This window comes from Anser cygnoides, chromosome Z, assembly GCF_040182565.1.
Source record: "Anser cygnoides isolate HZ-2024a breed goose chromosome Z, Taihu_goose_T2T_genome, whole genome shotgun sequence".
Taxonomy (NCBI): Eukaryota; Metazoa; Chordata; class Aves; order Anseriformes; family Anatidae; genus Anser; species Anser cygnoides.
Window position 1 is genome coordinate 29886699 of NC_089912.1, and position 21523 is coordinate 29908221.

At 41.8% G+C, this 21523-nt stretch overlaps 1 non-coding gene across 1 annotated transcript; it reads left to right on the forward strand.

Moving 5' to 3' along the window:
* Window positions 1–20589: 20589 nt before the first annotated feature.
* On the forward strand, window positions 20590–20703 carry LOC125180524 (U5 spliceosomal RNA). Its single transcript, XR_007159124.1, has one exon. It is a non-coding gene; the product is annotated as a U5 spliceosomal RNA (small nuclear RNA).
* Window positions 20704–21523: the final 820 nt, after the last annotated feature.

Sequence of the window (21523 nt, forward strand, 5' to 3'; positions counted from 1 at the left end):
GGGTGGGCAAACACTGGAACAGGCTTTCTATTGAGGTGCTTGGTGCCACCATGCTTTAACTTTTTGCTAGCTCTGAAAAGGTCAGGCGACTGGACTTGGTGATACTTGGAGGTCCCTTCCAACTGAACTATTCTGTTCTGTTCTGTTCTGTTCTGTTCTGTTCTGTTCTATCCTATCCTATCCTATCCTATCCTATCCTATCCTATCCTATTCTGAAAAATGTCTTCTCTGATGCTCATACCTATGTCACAGATATCTCTTGTGAGTGGGCAAAGACTAGAAACCATTGGCTGAAGGAGGGTCATGACCAAAAGACACAATTTTTAAAGACAATAAAGCTCAGTTTTCAGAGATATTTGTATAATATGGCACTGACTGTGGCCAGTGTGCACTGATACATTACTGTATTTCTGTATCAGAAATACATCATGGCTGTTGTGGTTCTCTGAAAAGGGATTCACTTCATTGATGAGGTCAGTATGCAATGTATGGTGGGTTTTCTTTACTCTTGAAGGTACACTGTTTCCCTTAAATGCAGATTGTTATTTTTCTCTCTTTGTCAGGTTAAACTTACCTCCAGTGAAACAAACAAACAAACAAACAACTGGTTCTGGTGTTCCATACATTAGAGTTCTGGTTTCAGCTGAGATAGAGTTAATTTTCTCCCTAGTAGCTGGTGTGGTGCTGTGGTTTGGATTTAGGATGAGAATAACGCTGATTACACACCAATGTTTCAGTTGTTGCAGAGCAGTGCTTGCACAGAGCCCAGGACTATTCAGCTCCTGTTGCTGCCCTGCCAGTGAGGAGGCTGGGGGTGCACCAGGAGCTGGAAGGGGACAGGCCCAGGACAGCTGGCCCAGGCTGGCCAGAGGGATGTCCCATGCCATGTGGTGTCATGGTCAGCAATAAAATGTGGGATTCATATGGGGAGGTTGCCCCTGCTAATGGTCTGGCTGGGCATCGGTCAGCAGGTGCTGAGCAACTGCATTGTGCATCACTCACTTTATATATTCTTTTAACATTATTATTAGTATTAATCTCTCTTCTTTTTGTGTCCTATTAAACTGTCTTTATCTCAACGCATGAGTTTTACCTTCTTTCTGTCTCTCTCCCCCATCCCACTGCAGGGCAGTGTGGTGGTCAGCTGCCTGGTGGGGTAAACCACAACAGTTGGGTTCAGGATGTACAACTTCTAAGCACAGAGTATCTGCACTTTCCCTGGAGCCTGCAAGCATCCACTGAAGGACAAGCCAAGTGGCTGGCAGTCTGAAAGTCTGGAATACAAGATCTGCTTTCCAAGCTCAGTTCCCATAGCCAAAATTGGAACAACCTCTTGTATCATTATCTCCACAGGGCTGTGTTTTGTCTTCTAATAATGTAACTTACTGCACTGCTTGCAGGCCTGGAAGCTACATAGCAAACACAAGCAAGTGGGAAGTCAGAGTCTATAAAATACAACAGGAAAGTGAATTCCAATATACTCGATGTAATTTCTTAAGAGATCAATTAAAATTAGATAGAGGGATAAGCAAATCAAACCAGTTGATATATCTGAGCATGAAAAATCTGCTTACTAGGAACAAATTGACTACAGATTCTCAATAACCTTCTCTAAAACCTGTCATCTGAACATAATTACTGGATATGTTTGGATGCAGATGCATGTACCAATTAAAATACACATCTGCAGCTTAACATTTGCTGGAGACTGAAAGAGGAAAGTAACTGCATATTTATTCTAACATTCTAGAAGGATACAGAAGAATCCACATTGTCAGCACTTACATAAATGGCACATCTGGTATAACTTGGACAACTGCCACTGTAACATTCCAGTGTCTCACCAGTAGATTCATGATACATCTCAGAGTAAAACTGTGAGAAGAATTTGACTCCTAGATGTAACAGTTCAGCTCATGTTGTACATCTTCTGCTTTTCATAGCAGTTAATCTGTAGTTTGATTTTTGATAATATAAATATACTCCACAGAAATTTATCAATCCAAAATCACATTAGCTTAGAGTTTCAGTTTGTTCAATGCAGCAAGCTCAGCACTAAAATAAAACAGTAAGTTAAAGAAAAACTTGATACAGAGAAATCATGTAACAGAACAAGAATGCTTATTAATTAATAAAAGGAAATGAAAGCAAAGAGGAAAATCTTATTCCTGGTTTGTTTCAACAAACAAGTCTGTCTTGGCTAGGCTGTTTCAGAAGTCATCACTGCATTTCTGTAGCTGAACTTCCTCAGGTAGTGAAAAGTTCTGCTGTGTAATGTTTTCTACCTCCTTTCACAGGAAATTCTGGAGCATTTTCAAATTACAAGCTTCCTAAAACAGAAAAGCATGAAATAATCAAGTAAATTAATTTAAATTGCACATCAAATGTATGTGTTGTTCAGCTAGTCAGAATTATATGAAAAGCCTTAAGCACAAAAGCATACACATAGATTGAAAAATAATATATATTTTTTTAATATTTTGCAGAAGAAAAGGGTGTTTGAGGCATAATTACTCTCAATTTTGTTGGGCTTTGCAGAGCTTTTCTGGAATTTAGACCTGGTAGACTAAAACATAGGTAACTGGCATTATTTAGCTGCATATTTAATTCTGGAAAAAAAAAAAAAGTTGCAATAATTATTTCTAAATTTAATTACATTTTACATTACTACTACATAATGCTACATTATGTGAAGCTGTTCCAGAACTTTGCAAACAGATAGAAATTACTACTATATGCTACAGTTCTATGATATAATTTTGTGCTTTACAGTACATATGAAAAACAAGTATATACAGCTCAAGGTATTAAAAGTAATAATTTAGTACTATCATTCTCAATGCCTTTGTTACAAGCTGCTTATTATTTTACCCAAAAGTACAGTCATTCATAACACAGAGCACTAAAATTACTTCTTTCATATTTCTTTGGAATTGTACTGTGATGAATGCTATACAGTTAAGACAGCACTACAAAAATAATTGACACTAAAACTTTGCATGTGGGAAGCTTCATTTGAGAATGCAAGAATATTTTGTAGCTACTAATTAATAATTTTTGTGCCAACAGCCACGCATATTGGTAAGATTGCTAACACAGATTTTAAAGATGGTAATAAATGTAATATTTTCTCACACAAATATACTTCAGTAATCTAGCAACATTCAATGGTTGTCAGGTATTGATAAGAAAGGATCCAGTTGTCTTGAAAACTATGTCAACGTTGAAAGGAAATAATGACCTCAGTTAACTACATCTCTTGTCCCAGTTTAGATGAACTGAAAGAACTGTTATGTAATTTTTTAATAGAAAAGGAGGTGCTTGATAACTCAAATATAAATAACTATTAGTTACTATCAGATATCTGAAATTGATAGAAGGATTTGCTCTCACTTTTTTACGGTTTCTGAAGTATTCAGTTTTAATCCAAAACAACAAAAGCATGTTGGTCCTTTTCCTTAGGTTTATATAAATAATATCAATACTAATATACTAATAAGGAAAACCTTTTTCACTATTAAGACAGTCAATTGCAGCTTGTCCAGAGGGGCTGTACTGTCTTCTGACTGATCAATAAACCCTTAAAATGGAAGAAGGCTCAGCAAAGATGGGCAACAGTAACGTGCACATTCGTATTGTGACTGAACTGTGCATTGCAATCACTGTATTTTGCTAAGTGTACTTACATTTGTATTATGGTTTCAGTGTATTTTGTATCACTGCTAAATTAAGAATCCTGTAGAACATCAACTGTCATCAAATAAATAAAATTGGTATTAAACATTACACACCATATGCATGAAATATGGAAAATAACTTGGTCAGAGTATTGGACTCTGACAAATATTCAACACTGGTGAGTTTCAAGGCCAGAATGGCTGAAGTCGTGAGCAGCCTGAGCAATGCTTTGAACAGAGCTTCAAACAAGATTTGTGACCCCCTGAAGTCTATTCCAACCTGAATTGTTCTACATGTCCATGATTCTAATGGTTTAGTCCTAACAACATTATGGTACATCATCCTAAAAGAAGGTACATACCACAATAAAATCAAATTATATTCCTCTTCTCACCTCTTTAACTTTATTCCGTGACAATCCTCACCTTCAGAGAAATCTGGTTAGTCTTTCACTCTCAGCCCTATGAATATACTGAGAAGCAGCTTTGGAAAATGTAACACAGAAAGTTTTTAACATGACATCTCATTTTGCATGAATTTGAGTGATTTACTTATAAAACATAGAATAAACATTTTTTTTTCAGATGTTTTGAGGATTCCAAAAATGAAATGAAATTCAAACATTATAGGAAAGGTATCTTCTGTGGAAGAAATATAATTTGCCAGGGGTAGAAGATTTATTTCTCATCAAGCTAGTGCCATGCATCATCAGTTTTAATATTTATGATCCCATTTGCAGGCTGGCTCCATATCTGGCTTGTGCATTAAAAGGGGCCATTGGAATGAAGCACTTCATCTGACATTATTCCAAGTAAAAAACTGAATAAAGCCTGTCCCTGTTCTTAGGGTCTGCTCAATCTCTGTGCTGCCTCTTGCACTCTCTTTGAGCTTTGCTGCACAGTAAAATTTTGTCTCCACATTTGAAAAGGATGTAGGGCAAAGCTCATTCTAAGCTCTATCTATTGTAATTTCAGGTCCCATGCTTATAGGAATTATGATTAAGATCAGTCCTTCATTTATTTTATTTCAGTATAATTTTTCTGCTTAAAAGTCAAATTTGGACTCAATGTTCTCATTGACAGAGAAAAAGATGAAATTCTACATAAGTTTGTAAAAAGAAAAAAAAAGAGCTGTCAAAACTATGTTTTAAACTTTAAAAATATATAATTTTACAACTTTTATTCTTACTTTAGACCTTTAAAGTGAAACAAGTGAATAAGTCTTCCACAGAATCCTTGACCCTTCTAGGCTGTCAAAGAAAGTGAAGGAAATAAGGCTTGGGAATAAAGTATAGGATTAAGGAATTAACATCAGTTAACTCAAATCTAGTAAATACTTAAAAGTGTGCTTATGTGAAAACCTCAGTCTTACATTAAATAAAGTTTCTACTTTGTGTGAAAAGATGAACTCTAATGCACTCTGAAGTATGAAAGGTTCAAAGAGAGAACAATATGTTAACATTAAAGATTTATAGTACAGATACATTAAATTAAAATTAATAGTCTAATTCTAAGTGTTAGGGTCAGAACAAATGTGAGGAAATGAGGCATCCAATCTAACAGTTTGAATGAGGTACAGACCGAAATATTAAGAACAGTTGAAATCCTATTGTTTTCTGCAAGATACTCAGCTATTTTAGGTATAGCAGGCAGATTGATGTAAGGTCAAAATGTCTCTTCTTGATGTTATGGACCATGTAGTACCGGCCTTTTTTTTCAAAAGTTTTTCCCCGAAGGTTTTCATGAATTTAGAATTTAGAACAGAATAATAATTCCAGTGGGCAGAATTCTCTGCTGTATGCCACTTGCTAGAGGGACCAAAGCTGATCATTCAGTATAGATTTCAGGTAATGCTGGAACAAAGCTGGCAAAAGCCTTAAGACACTGAAAGCATGCACTAGGCAGCAAGCAAGCCCTGCGGCAGGCGTGGGAGCCTGCCAATTAGCAGCTAAACAGTGATAATGTCTATACATTTTGTCTAGTAAGCTCCAACACTCCAATCAAATTTCTCATCAACTCCAACCCTTCAGGCTCCACAGTGAGCACCGAGGTACTGCTGTGGTTTCACCCTGGCAGGCAGCTGAGCCCCAGACAGCTGCTCGTTCTCTCTGCGCAGGTGGTATGGGGGAGAGAATCTGAGAGGTGAAAGTGAGAAAAGCTGAGATAAGGACAGCTCACTAGTAAGCCAAAAGCCACACACACAAGCAAAGCAGAACAAGGAACCCATTCTCTGCTTCCCATCGGCAGGTGGGTGTCAGCCGCTCCCAGCAAGGCAGGGCTCGTCACATACAATGGTTTGTTGGGAAGACAAACACCGTCACCCCAAATGTCCCCCCTTCCTCCTTCTCTATCCCAGCTGCTATTGCTGACCGTGACCCCACATGGCATGGGACATCCCTCTGGCCAGTCTAGGCCACCTGTCCTGGCTGTGTCCCCTCCCAGCTCCCAGTGCAGGGCAGCATCAGGAGCTGGAGAACCTCAGGCTCTGCGGGAGCACTGCTCTGCAACAGCTAAACCTCAGTGTGTTATCAGCACTGTTGTGGCCTCAAATCCAAAGCGCAGCACCATGACAGCTACCATGAAGAAAATTAACTTTATCTCAGTCAAGACCAGGCCAAGAGAAAGAATATGGTGTCCAACAGCAGCACTGTCTGACATAGCCAAACTTTAACTGCATTAAAAATAAATAAATAAATAAATAAATAAAGTAATATGAAACAGGTTCCAAATGCTTTTTTTTTTTTTTCTGATTCTGCTCTTGTACAATGTGATACTGTTTTACAACAAATGATGAATTTGGTATCTTCAAAAAAATTTTACAGAAAAAAAAAATCTGTTGGCACTTAGTGCTGAAAATATCTAAGAGTTTTCAGCTCTCTGATGAAAGATACTCACTGAAAAGATACAGACTATTTATGTAGAAACTTCCAATGCATTGAAATACCTTTTGATCAGCTTTATGTCCTTGATTTGATGACTTAATTAAATTCCGGTAGAAGCAGAGCACAACAGTTCCTTCCAGCAGCTGACTATCCCTACACTGTTCATATTTCCCTAGATTGCCTCTTCCCAGCAGGGTGCCCACACCACTCCCTCACTGCCACCCAGGATTTGGGCTTTTAATAGAGCATCCATTAGATACAGCATCTGATCTCATCATAATCCGTGTGACCCATAATGGGACAATGGTTCTCTAGATCCTTGAGGGAATTTTTTATCCCACCATGCTTCATTTTAAAATTATCAGCCTTTTACTGTTTCAGAGGCAATCTTACGCCCCTTTCCCTTTCCCCCCACCTTGAAAGGGGTGGCAGTCTATGTTGATTTGAGGAACTTACTTCACGGTCTATGTCATCTACAAACAAACAATGGTTCTTTTGACTTGTTGCCATCGCTTAGTTTTTCGTATGTGAAGCATGGAATCAATCTACTAGCTTGCAGGAATTCTCAGAATGGGCAAATAACAGGGGATTGCATTTCTTCATATTAGAGTAATTCACTTTGAAGCTGGACTTCTGTAAGCTCATTCTTATGTGACTAGGAAAAAGAGTACAACATAACCTAAAAGGAAGGAGAGTTCAAGCCTATCAAAGTTGCCTGAAATTGTTGTAGATGGTAAAAATTTTTGGAAAGAAGCCTGCAAACAGTGAGGAGAAATTCTGAAAATTTAAATTGTGTTCTAAAGTAGAGAAGAAAGACAAACCAAATGGAAAGTAAAGTAACCAGTCGATAGCCTATACCAGGAATTTCATTTCAACTTTGTCTTCTCAAAGAAATTTCCATTGCAATATTTACATTTTTACTTTGCCACTTGGATAGAATTTTCATCATAACTTTCTCTTGTGACTAACAATAGTAGTATTTATTGCAAAGAATCAATATAAGTTGGTTTATGGTATGAAGAATTTACAGTATGACCACTATAATCTATTGTTTCATTGGTATCTATCTGTCACCTCACAAGCAAAGCAGGACAGACTAGGCTCTAAAGACAACATCAGAATAATTGGAATTTTGTAAGTGGTAGTTTCACTGCTAGTTTATGATTCTAGGATCGCATGCTGCCAGTCTGCCAGTTGAGACTGTCTCACTTCTCAAGCTTCACAAAAGAAAAAAAAAAAAACAAAACAGAGACAGAGATAGGATTATTTTCCAAACTTTTTATTGGCAGAACTGACATAAGATCACAATATAATATACAGGACGATGCAAAATGAGGGTGGGGAGGACAATAGCAGCTCAGCACAACATGCAAGGAATTGTCCAGCTGGATCTGTGCTGACTGAATGGATAACTGGAGGCATGTCTTGAATCTTAAGTGTTTTCCTTCCATTTGAAGTTCCAAAAATTCCTAAGTGTTTTCTTTCCATTTGAAGTTCCAGCAAGGTAGAGCACCAAAACACACTATAAGAAGCAGGAAAGGTTGAAACTGTCAATTCATGTGTGGAAACACATGTACTGGTATAAAGTATATCGGTGGTATACTGTTTTCCCATAGTCTTACATCAAATTTATTTCCCTGTAACAGAATGATTTGCTGATGGGCACATTTATCAAACTTATTCACAGCCTCCTAATAACTAAATTTTCATATTATCATGCTGTAAATCTGGTAGTAAAAGTACAAGTAAATTCAAGACACTTTCTTTTTTTCTTTCTTTTTTTTCTCTCTCTCTCTCTCTCTCTTTTTTTTTTTTTTTTTTTAAATGAAGAATTCACCTAAGGAGAAAAAGCAGATATTATCTTTTATAAACATTCAAGGTTTCAGAATTTTTCATTTCATGCTCAGTAGTCAGGTTGTATTCACACAAAAGAGCATGTCATGTAGTTAAAGAGACAAATTAAGTAATAATTCATATGGAAAAATTCCTACCTTGTTAATTCAGTATCATCTTTGCTGTTTGCCAGAGCTGAGTAGGTCTTTCTCTGTTCAGCAACAGATATGGACAATTTATATGAATTCAAAAGAAAACTCCAGCCAGCAGCTGAGTACACACTTCAAGGACATCAGAGGCAATGTTACTTAGCAGAAAAGAAAAAAAAAGGAAATTTTCATTTGGAGTTGCAATAGTGTTTTTGACTGCTGAAAAACAGTGCAAAAATGTTAAACGTAAGGGACTAAATCTTCTGCAGTGATTATATAATTGTAATATAGGGGAAATTTGTGCATTCTCAAATGTCATTGATGTTCTAGTTTTAAAATAGTCTTGTTATTAATATGCATGTCATGACATAAATGTACATTAGTATTTCACAGATGAATTTATATCCTGAAATTACACAGTGAATGGCCATGATTCTGCAAAAATTCATGATTTTGCCCAATCTGACACACTTTTCAACTCAGTTATAATTCCCATTGCATGCAACGCAAGTGAAAAAAAGGACTAAGATACCAACAAATGTGGTAAGGACCACATGAGACATCTGTTGATGCATGTCAACCACATTATGTCATGGAATAATGTAAAAGATTCAGCTGGTTTTCTCTTCCCATTGATATATGAGAGAATTTGGTAAGATCAGTGATGAAAGATCAACAATCATCTGTCACATATATTCAGAAATAATGGGGAAAAGAAAAAACTGCACAGAAATAACAAATCCTGATCTAGCAGTCCAAGTAAAACTCTTCTTCTCTGTCATTCACCTGAAATCAGCAGAAGCATATGGACACAAGAGCCTGCCATCCCAGTGCAGCATTGCACTCATCCTGGGCAAGTTTTTCAGTACATAAACTGATGTCTTATCTGTGTTTGCTGAATACTTTTCACACAGTGAGTCATACCAGAATTAGAAAGGAGTTTCAAAGGTTAGGTTAAATCTTCTTAAAGCTGAAGGAAGTAAAAATATCATCTACCATTTTAGAAGATGGCAGTTCCATTTAGTGGGAACAATTAATTATCTGCATGGGAAGATAGTTATGAAACTATCATTTTATGTTATTTCTGGAATGGTGATAAAACGAAGCCTCTTGTTATATTTTTCCAATAGTTGGGGCAATAGAACTTCGTAGGTAAGCAGCATATTTCAACAAAGGCTTATTGATTTACTCAGTAAGTCTCCATCTTTCAAGAAGGACAATGCACAAGTTCAAGAACAAGCCAAGCATTCACATAATGAAAATAATGGAGTAAGAGGAATCAATTGAAACATATCTGTATGGTGTTGCTGTTGTATAACACCTCTTAGTGTGTTGTCAGTTATTATAAAACCAAACCCAGAAATTCTGGACCTAAAAATAAAGGGTTTGTCTCTGATACTTGAATTTAAAATCTACGATGTGTTACTAACATGGCACACCTCAAGTGGGCATCTCAAAATGGGAAAGAAAGCCTCAAAGTGAAGAATGGGGAACTATACTGAATAAATGTATGTGTAAATGTATACTCAAGAATACATGGCTTTCCAAAACTGCTTCATTTCCAGTAGCAAAAGATTTTCCATACATCTTACAGGAAATTACTTTTCCTTCCCAGTTCTAAAAATTAAATCTCAGGGTAAAGTAAAAGAAACATAAGCAAATGTAAAAAGAAAAAATAAATAATTTATTTTATCTTTGCACCATTTTCCATCCACTTGCTGGAAAACTCATTTGCCTTCTGGATACATGGAAGATATTGAAGTCCACATGCAATCTGCAAAAGATCTGAAGGAATCATTCTTTTGGAAGTGGAGTCCTCATTATTCCAGGTCTTCTTGTCTATCACTGATTTAAAATACTGCAGAATGTAATGTTGTACATTCTACCTATTGTAAACACATTTTTGGATTTATTACAGGCAACATTTTCTGAAGTGCAGAGAATTTACAGTCACCACAAAGCATCAGCAAAAGCAAATGCAGGCAACATTAATGACCAAGTAAAGAAATGAACTAATACATGAATAAAATGTTGTATGTCCAGTGCAATATAAACCTGGAGACTTGCTGCAACATCAGAAATATAGCTTCATTCCATCATGGGGTAAGACACCTTCAAATTGCTCAGACCTTTCTGGCTTTACAAGTCCTCTAGATTTCCACTGGAATAGCTCTACACACGCTTGGCAGTAGGCCTTAGACAAACCTATGAGACTACCTGTAACATGACAAAGCTGAAATATATTTACTGTAAGAAAACAGATTCATGCTACATACAGAAGAACATGTTGTCCTCCTACCTGTACACAAACTTTATGTTTAACTAAGGAGCAGCTATTAGATGAGATCCTTTTGTATGCTTTGTCTCCTTTGCAACACAATAAAGCAAGTAGAGCAGCTCTAACCTACCTTAAGAGACCAAAGCAGCAAAACAAAGGAGTCAGAATGTAACAGTAAATCTGTCAAAACAGGTTAAAAGGTGAAAGACACTGATGTTGCCAAGGTTGGTAGCCCTACAGCCACAATTGCTGTTTACCACTTGTCTTAAGGAGGAATGCCTTCACAATTAGCTTCACCTAAGTGACTTTCCAAACATGTTTCTGGTAAAGTTCTTATTTACAAACTTCATAATAGTAAGAGAAGATGTGAGAGTATAGTCTTCCCCACCAAACTGGGAAACAAAATGCACAGAATCTTAGTGTCACAGAATGGGTTGTTATCAGAATGGGTTGTGGTTCTGGTGAGGCCGCACCTTGAGTACTGTGTTCAGTTTTGGGCCCCTCGCTACAAGAAGGACATGGAGGTGCTCGAGCGAGTCCAGAGAAGGGCAACGAAGCTGGTGAGGGGTCTGGAAAACAAGTCTTATGAGGAGCAGCTGAGGGAGCTGGGATTGTTCAGCCTGGAGAAGAGGAGGCTCAGGGGCGACCTCATCGCTCTCTATAGGTACCTTAAAGGAGGCTGTAGCGAGGTGGGGGTTGGTCTATTCTCCCACGTGCCTGGTGACAGGACGAGGGGGAATGGGCTAAAGTTGTGCCAGGGGAGGTTTAGATTGGATATTAGGAAGAACTTCTTTACTGAAAGGGTTGTTAGGCATTGGAATAGGCTGCCCAGAGAAGTGGTTGAGTCAACATCCCTGGACGTCTTTAAGAGATGTTTAGATGTTGAACTTAGTGATATGGTTTAGTGGAGGACTTGTTAGTGTTAGGTCAGAGGTTGGACTGGGTGATCTTGGAGGTCTCTTCCAACCTAGATGATTCTGTGATTCTGTGAAGGGACCTTAAGGATCAATTGGTCCAGCCCTCCTGTCATGGCCAGGGACAACTTTTACTAGATTAAGTTGCTCAAAGTCCCATTCAAACTGAGGCTTGAACAGTTCCAGAGAAAGGGCATCCACAGCTTCTCTGTGCAACCTGTTCCAGTGTCTCACTATCATCAGTGTAAAAAACATATTCCTTATCTCCAATGTAAATCTACCGTCTCTCAGTTTAAAGCCATCACCCATTGTTCTGTCACTACAGGCCCTAGTAAAAATTGTTATCTTTCTTATAAGTTTTCTTTAAAATTTTGAGAGGCCACTATAAGGTCTCCCCAGAGCCTTTTCTTCAGGCTGAACGTCTCCAACTCTCAGCATGTCTTCACAGGAGAAGTGTTCCAGACATCTAATCATTTCTGTGGCCTTCCTCTGGACCCACTCCAACAGGTCTGTGTCTCTCTTGTACTAGGGACCTAGAACTGGACACAGTTTTCCAGGTGGGGTCTGATGGGAGCAGAATAAAGGGAGAGAATCACCTCCCTCAGTGTGCTGGCCACGCTTCTTTTGATGCAGCCCAGAATACGCTTGGCTCTGTGGGGTGCAAGTGCACGTTGCCAGCTCATAGCTAATTTTCATCCACCAGTACCCCCAAGTCCTTCTCTGCAGAGTTGCTCCCAATAAATTCATCAGACGGTCTGTACTGATATTGGGGATTGCCTCAATGAATGTGCAGAATCTTGCTCTTGGCCTTGTTGAACTTCATGGGTCCACTTCTGGAGCCTGTAAAGGTCCCTGTGCACGGACATACCTTTGTCAGTAGTGTATCAGCTGCACCACTCAGCTTGAAATCAGCCACAGCTTATCTGAGGGTGCACTCAATCCCATTATCTATGTCATGGAATCATTGAAAATCCCAAGTCAGAAAGGACCCACAAGGATCATTGTGTCCAACTCCTGGCTCCACACAGAACCACTTAAAAATAAGCCCATGTGTCTGAGAGCATTGCTCCTTGGAGTCCAGCAAGCTCGCTGCCATGACCATTGCCCTGGGCAGCCTGTCCCAGTGCCCGACCACCCTCTGGGTGCAGAACCTTTCCGTAACACCCAGCCTGACCCTTCCCCGTCCCAGTTCCACGCTGTTCCCTCAGGTCCTGTCGCTGTCCCCAGAGAGCAGAGCTCAGCGCCTGCCCCTCCGCTCCCGTCGTGAGGGAGCTGCAGGCTGCCATGAGGCCTCCCCTCAGCCTGCTCTGCTCTGGGCTGAACAAACCAAGGGACCTCAGCTGCTTCTCACTCGTCTTCCCCTCTAGACCCTTCATCATTTTTGTAGCCCTCCTTTGGACTTTCTTTAACAGTTTTATGTCCTCTTTGTGGCACCCAAAACTGTCAAGGTGAGGCCGCACCAGCACAGAGCAGAGAGGGACAGTCCTTTCCCTTGACTGCCAAGGGCACACTGCTGACTAACACTCAATTTGCTGTTGACCAAAACCCCCAGGTTCCTTTCCGTGGGGCTTCTCTCCAGCCTCTCAGCCCCCCGTCTCTACATATCGCTAGAGTTGCCCGTTCCCAGGTGCAAAATCTCACACTTGCTCTTGTTAAACTTCATATTGTTGGTGATTGTCCATCTCTCTATATTAAAATTGTAAAGATCAAGATGATCATGTAATTGATGAAGATATTAAACAGTATTGGTAACATGGACAATTGAGGGTCTAGCTCCCAAGAAGAACTAGAAGAAAAATGGTGTACTGGGCATAAATTGGTAGGGTTCTGGTAGTAGGTGAAAGGCATTAAGGTCCATTTGAAAACCATGTTTAATTTTTAGTGTTATTTCATAACCTTTTTTCAGAACAAGGGAAGGGAAATCAGCATTCCTCTGAAACCAGGTCTTCCACCAAGAAGATGTTTCTGGTAGGGAAAAAAAAAAAGAAAAGAAAAGAAAAACCACCTACCCTATATTTGGAAAAGAAAAAACACAATCTCAATATTTTTTGGGGAAAACAAAAACAACTTTCCCCAATAAAAAAAAATCCTTTTTGAACTGTAATTTGTAAGTTCTACAGATGGAGAAGTAGCCTGCTTTCTGAAACGCAAGTAGCTGTCCCATAGGACTTAGGTAGGGTAGGGTGGAGGGAATGTCCTGTGAGCCTCAAAGACTCAGGGATAAGCTCTTCCCATTTTCCTGGATAGAAGGAACCTCCCTTCCATCAGCCAGGCGTTGCAGTAAAATCCTGAGGAAGGCACAATTTGTTCTCGACAAAAAAGTCAGCTCAGAGTCAAACACCTCAACCATCACCTGCTGAGTGAGGACCTATGATGCTATCTCAGAAGCTTCTCCTGTGTCTGTGACTTCGCAGTCACCTTTCTGTTAGGTGTGGAGGCAGTTAGGCAGCACTCTTATCAAGGCCCAAAGAGAAGCTATGGTACAGCATTCCCACCCTACTGCACATGGTTGTAAACCAACCTCTGCCATCTCCTTTGGTTGCATCTTGCATTGCCATTTCTTCTCTCAAAGCAGTGCTGTCCCAGGAGCTGGAATAGGTGGGGAGTAAGACAAAGTTTTTCTGTGGAGCGGAGTCAGAATCTTGGCTTTTGTGTCTGGGATCTGGCCGGTCAGGAGGTATCTGAGAAAGAAGGCTGTGTGGCCCCCGTGTGGAGGTCTTCTCCACAGCAGGGAACTCTAGCTGGAGATCAGGAGTGGGAGAAGGAAGGAAGTGCCCATGTGCTGAGTGGGGCATTGCAGGTAACCAAGATCCCAATCACCATTTGCAGTGGAGTTACTGGGACTCCTCGTCTCTTTGTGAACATTACTGGCACCAAGAGGTGACCCCAAGACCTTTCTCCACAGCTGTCAGTGCTTGGACTGCCACAGAGCTCCTATAATCATTCACCACAGTTACCATCTGCTGCAGATTATTGCCACCTGGAAGTTTATCAGGAGGCATTACTGTCTGGGGATAAACACTGTGCAACTAGCAGAGCCCTGTCCTTCCAAAGAACACATCAGGGGCAGCAGCCACCTTCCCATAAAAGCAAATATAGCTCCAGAACAGGGTAGACAGGCTCCAGAGGCCGAAGAACTTCAGGTCTGAGTAGCAGAAAAATGACTCCCACTTCACCAAAATGAGGCAAACACACACCAGGATGGCTGTTCTTCTTCAGGTCAGGTGGAAAAATGGAGCCCTGGATGGCAACAACTAAGCGTTTCCCATCTCTGGGTGTCAATAAACACTGCTGGTATATCCCCTACTACCTGTATTTCCTAGGACAGGGTGAAACAGAACACTCCAACTCCAGCAAAAGCAACAGGAACCACTCTGAGCTGCACAGGAATGACTATGCCAGGGAAGACATTGCTTACCTCAGGAGGCTCAAGAGACAAATGTTGGTTGCAGAAGAGCTCATTTTGTAGCTCCTTTATGGGAATTGAGTGCTTCAGGTGTTCAGAAGCAGAACAAGTACCACCCAAAGGCATTTGCAAGTAGGTGAACATGAGTGGGTTAATGAGGAGCAGTCAGCCTCATGGACCAAGTCAAATGCTTTCCTGAGAAGAGGAATTATTATGCAGGTAGGAAGGACTGGACTTTGGTCCAGTCTCCTGCTCAAAGCAAGGCCAACTAGATCAGGATGCTCAAGGCACAGCCTCTCTGGTCCTGGTCCCATCTTTGATCACTCTTAGCATTAAAACATTTTTCATAAATCAAAATTTCCTGTATCATTGTGTCTGTCTGTCATCTTTCATGCTATTACTGTGTATCTTCACGAAGGCTCTGCCTTCTCTACATCTTTTCTGTGCCTTCATCATGGGTAACTGCAGGCAGCAATAAGATTTCCCATTCACCTTTCTACATCAGGCTGAACAAATCCAGTTGTCGCAGTCTCACTTTGAACATCCAGTGGCCCAGCACCCTTGCCCCCTTCTTGGCGTCCATTGGATTCACTCCGTGAGCGACCATATCTTTCTAACCCCAAACTGGGCACAGTATTCACATATGTTCTCACAAGGGCTGAGCAGAGAAGAATCACTTAATTCCGGAAATTTGTTCTGGAATTAATCTGCTGGCTACACTTGTGCTAAGAGAGCCCGACCAGGGTGTGGTTGTCCTTCATTGATGCCAGAGGTTCATTGCTGACTTACATACAATTGGTTGTCCCCAGGGCTCCCAGGTGTTTTGTTTTTTTTTTTTTCCTCTCCATCCAGTAGCCTCAATCCCTTGCATGTACATGACTTTAGAACTGTTTTTGTTGAATTTCAAGAGTTTTGTGTTTTGCTCTGTCAAGTAGCACCTTCCATAACTGCTGTTCCCCACAATGTTAATTTTTTTTCTCTGATGTGTCTGCATGGGCAATGTGTCACATCATCCAGATAGTTAATAAAGACATTAAACAGTGAATTTTGATCACCTAAACATCGATCCCTGAGGGCATACCACAGCCTTCCTGAAAATGCACTTTGTGGCATTTTTCTGAGCTCACAGAGGCTGCAGAGCTGCAGAGCGGGGCCGCCGGCTGCTGCCGTGCGCGTCCTTCCTGCACCGTTTCCATTCCTTCCATCACAGCCCGGCCGCCACCCAGCGGCTGAAGCAGGAGGCTGGTGCACCTGCAAATCGAAGTTTCCCACGTTAAACACCACAGTAACCAAGCCCAGAGGAGTTATAGCAGGGACTACTGTGATTTTTTATCATTGTTGTTATTTTATTTAAGCTTAGTGTTAACTTAATATTATCATATTCCATTTTTTCTTCGTGCTGAGTTTTCTCGTTACTGAATCCTTGTAATGTGGTTATTTCAACAACAGCAAAAAGGAAAAGGGAAACCAGCATGCTTGTGGTCATTCCAGATTTTGTAGTTTGTCTCTCTGGCTGCATTTCTCTTTCCCTTTCTTTACCTAAGTTTCATACTTCTCCTCCTTTTACCACTGACTGATTTAAATTGTAATTGTTAGGAGGTAGTAGGAGAATGGGAGCAATAATGGCAGCAGATAAGCAAGAATTACATAGGTTAGTTGCAAGGCAAATGGGTCATATTAAAGCATTGGATCAAATTAAAACATTTCATTCTGTGTGAAAGAAAAAGTTGTTGGAAGTGGTTAAATGCCTCTGATTGCGTTTGAAGACTAGAAGCTCTTGGGGTAGAATACTGCAAAAGCTGAAAGCACAAGTCTGAAATGTGAGCATTTGGATGATGAAACATATTATTAAGGCTGAAAGCATAAGGATAAAAAATAAAATAAACATACTATTACTGTTGTTGTTAAAGAGGAAAGATTAAATATTCCTTTTATACCATTGGGAGATTTTACATATAATGCTAAAGGATATGGTTTAGTGATGGGAGTAGGTCAGGTTTGATGGTTGAATTTGATGATCTTGAAGGTCTTTTCCAACCTAAATGATTCTATGATTCTATGACTGGAAAAGCTCAAATATAAACAACAAAGAATTTGGTTTGCACTTTGGAAAGTGCAAAACATACATGTTTTGATGGGAGAATGTTGAGTTTTAAGTTATTTCATCTTCTCCAGGTCATGCTGGTATGGTCTCACCCAGCCCACCTGGTCTTGGTGGGGTGAGCCTGACCATGCAGCCCCCTGAATAAGGTCCCTCCCAGCTCTGTGGAAGTTTTGGTTCAGGCTGCATGCTCTGTCTGGAAATGCTGATGTTTTCTAAGCTGGGACAAGCCAGGGCACTGGGCTGCAGGAGAAGGGGCTGGAAAGAATCCGGTCTTTGCCATCCTGGTGAGGGCTGGCCTCACCCAGCTCGGCCCATGGTAAACCCCTGCCTGGGGCAGGGCATGAAGAAACTGCTGCAGGCTTGGGGCCCCTGCACAGGCAGCCTGTCCCCAGTGACTCCCTGTTCCCCTGTCCTGTGAACCCAGCTGTGTCTTCCTGTTCTCTGTCCCTGAGTGTCCATGGGCACTACTGGGAGCTGTGTAGAGACAGCCCTGGGCAGGGTGTGCAGGACAGAAGGGAGATTCCCCCAGTCCCAGACAGGTGGTTACACTGTCCCCAGCCCAATTCCAAGTCACTATGGCAGATATAATCTGGGGATCATCAGAAGCCCTTTGTCCTGGGAATGCAAATCCCCCATGGGACAGAGTTCAGCAACGCCATCTTGAGGACCTATGTCCAGCTGGGTGGATATAGACGCAAAACTACCCGCAACACCAGGCTGGCCTGAGTGCCACTGCACTTGGAAGTGGACATAACCCTCCAACAACAGAGGTATGACTGGGAGAAGATCCCAATCTCGTGAGAAGAGTGGATGGGGAGAATACCTCTAGAACGTGCTGCTTTCCAGGAAACCCAGGTGTCCTGCTAAACCATCACCTCTGCTCTGCTCTAAGAGACTGACTGTTTTCACAACACTAGAAGAACCCACGTTTTTGATTCTTCACTAGCTCCTGAGACCCCGCTTCTTCAGCAGAGCCAAAGAGAACTTAATTGTCTAGACTCACACCCCTACACCCTCCTTCCCACCTTGCATTGTAGGGAACCTGGGTGTCTAGGATGACCTGCTCCAAAACTTAAATTCCTTCATATTACCCGCTGAAAAGAAACCACAGTGTCCAGGAGCCCCACCCTCTGTTGGATGTCCTGAATCCACCTGTACTCTACTTTCCAGAGAAACCAGATGGCCATGATCTCCCACCCTATACTCCTACACTCTTGTCTGCACGCTGAGTTTGTTATATTCCCACTACTGCAAAGAACCCGGATGTTTCAGATCACCCATTCCATGGCGACATCTCCGCACCTGGCCCATGACTCCTCTTAAACTGTCTGTAAAGGAGAGTGCAAAGCCCTTCTTGAAAAGGCCCTGACGGTGTGTGCAAGAAGAAAGTTTTTGTAGCACAGGACAACTGTTCTGAACCCGTGTATTGGGGTTAGGTGGCAAAGTTTTGGTGTCAGGGGGCTGAAGGGGTGGCCTCTATTAGAAGAGTCTAGAAGCTGCCCCATGTGAGATCCCCATTCCCCTCAACTGCTTGGGGGGAGGAGGTAGAGCAGGATGGATGGGGGGAAGGTGTTTTTAGTGTGATTTGAGTTTCTCAGTGTTCTATTCTGCTAGTGATAGATAATAAATGACATTAATCTCTCTATGCTGAGTCTGTTTTTCCTGTGATGATAATTATTGAGTGATCTCCCTGTCCTTATCTCAACCTTTGAGCAACTTCCATTGCATTTTCTTCCCCTTTCCCTTTGAGGAGTGGGAGTGAGAGAGCAGTTGTGGTGGAGGTCATCTACCCAGCATGGTAAAACCACCACAACTCACTACTCCAGTCTCCTGTCCTGAATCACAATTGTTCCATAGTACTGCCAGTTGTAAAGAGTGGCAGCCTGACTGTAATGGATTAAACACAGGAGTACAACACAGAGTTACGTCTATAATTTAGGATCTCTAGAAAGTACATATTTGAATGCAAATAACCCTAACATTGCTTAGTTATCTTGCAAGTGTTTCTCAGTGCATTTCGAAATACCAGCTGTAAGGTTCTGTTAAATACGCCTGAGACTTCTTCCCACCTTCAAGATCAAATGTAGCTTAGATCTTACAGACACAAAAATATACAGGTGTTAAAGAACCTGTAAAATAGGCTGAGCACATGCAGAGTGTTTTTTTTCTTGACAGAGTTTCTTGGTTTCCAGCAAGTAGAGATTATGGGTTTCTTTGGGGTACCGAGAGATAATTCTGTCATTTTCAGCTCGGTAGCCTGGAAAATTGATTGCAAGTACATATTGAATTATAATCCATTTCCTCTTTCCGTAAACATTTTTTCCTTTTTCTAGGGTTTTGTTGTCTGTAATAGGCATTAGTGTATACTCCTGGAGGTCAAAAAAATATAAAATTAAAAAAAAAAAGAGAAGCTGTCTAATAAAACTTGGGGAAGAGATGGAGATAATAAGGACATGAATAATATCATTTTCTTTGGTCAGTATAAGAAAATGTTTGCCTTATACTGAAGTAGTCGTAGTAGAAATCCATCAATTTAATCACCCTTAAAATTTACCTGTGTTAGCTCTGAAGACAGTGAGGTCTTAGGTGGATTTAGTTTGTGTTGGATTTATCCAAAGTTTTTTTGCAATTTTGAAAGTTTTCCCAAAATTTTCCTCTGCCTTTGATCCAGAACCAAAGGAGAACAGGCTCCTGCATTCCTCTTCCTTCTTCTCACTGACTACACTGGAGATTTTTTTCTTGACACTACAGACAGTTCCAAGAAACACCAAGGCTGTAGCAGCAGACAACTTTTATGTAAGCTCAAAAGACCACATAAAGTAGTGCTTTTGTAGTACTACCAGAGATAGGAAATTATTGCATGCTCAACCAGCAGGTGGAAGCAAGCAATGGCATGTACTGTGTCTCTTTTGTTTAACTGCAGCATTAGTGAAATATAATTATTCAGGTCTGTAATCAAGAGAGGAAATGCTCATGACACTCCTGTGTAGGGCTTTTTGTTCCTTAGTTGGCTCTTGCTGCCTATTTTCATTATGTAGTTTCTGTGTGAGACTATTCGTTGCTCTCTGTATGGTCTGCTCTGCTTTCATCTTTTCTTTCCAAGCCCCCAGCTCCAAACAGCAACAAGGCTGAGCATATATTCCCAGTACAGCATTCCCATACTACACATACATACAAGGCTGGCCACACAGGACACCACAAAGCACAGAATGCCACAAAACACAGAACACACACAAACAGCATCAACACACATGCACACTCAGGAGCACACACAAAGCTCACCAGGACTCCCAAGGTCCTTCCAGAAAAGTAAAAGCATAGAATTACTGCATGGACTGGTTCTCTGGTACTCTGGTTTCTCTTCAGATCGTATAAATCTTTCGCCTTTTACTAAAGATTTCCGTGGAGAGGAACAAGCACGAGTGTCGTGGAATTTTTTGAGGCTCTGCTTCGGCAGATAATTAAATTTTTTTTGAGAGCCACTTGCCGAGGCGACCGGCTCCGGGGCAGACGCGAGCTGCAGCGGAGCGCGGGATCGGGACAGGCAGGGCTATTTTTCGGGCATCGAGCCTACGTGAGGGAGCCGCCAGGCACCGGCAGCCCTCGTGAGGGAGGCTGACGAGGCGTAGGCGGAGCCAGCAGCGTCAGCGACAGCTCCTCCCCCCGGCCGTTCAAAGGCAGCCCTTAGGGAGCGCGGCGAACAGGGCCGGCAAACAGGGAGTGACACGGGGGGAGTGACGCGGCAGTTAGCGCGGGCAGGAAGGGCAGAGCGCTCACACCCGCCCATAGGGACAACTCCTCCAACGGCACTCTCCCGTCAGCTGGGCTGCGATGGTCTCCACCAGGCACGGTGCTTTCTCTATGAAGTCAGTACACACCCAGACCGACTGCCCGCCCAAACACGCGGCAGTTCAGGTCTCCGGATGCGGGGAGTGTCTGAGCCTCTTGCTGCCATCGGCGGGAGGCAGAGAGACTGCTTGCGTGAGGTGCGAGCAGGTGGACGACCTGGTCCGCATGGTGGCGGAACTCAAGGAGGAGGTGCAGAGGTTGAGGGATATCAGGGAGTGCGAGCGGGAGATAGACTGGTGGAGTGACTCCCTGCAGGACCGGAGGGAGGGGGACCAGGGTGAGACGCTCCAAAGGGGGGTGGACCCCCTGCCCTGTCGCCATCGGGCAGAGGGAGGGGACCTGCGAGTTGAGGAGGAATGGAGACAGGTCCCTGCTCGACCTCGCAGGAGATGCCCTCCCCTTCCGGTGCCGCCTTCCCAGGTGCCCTTGAA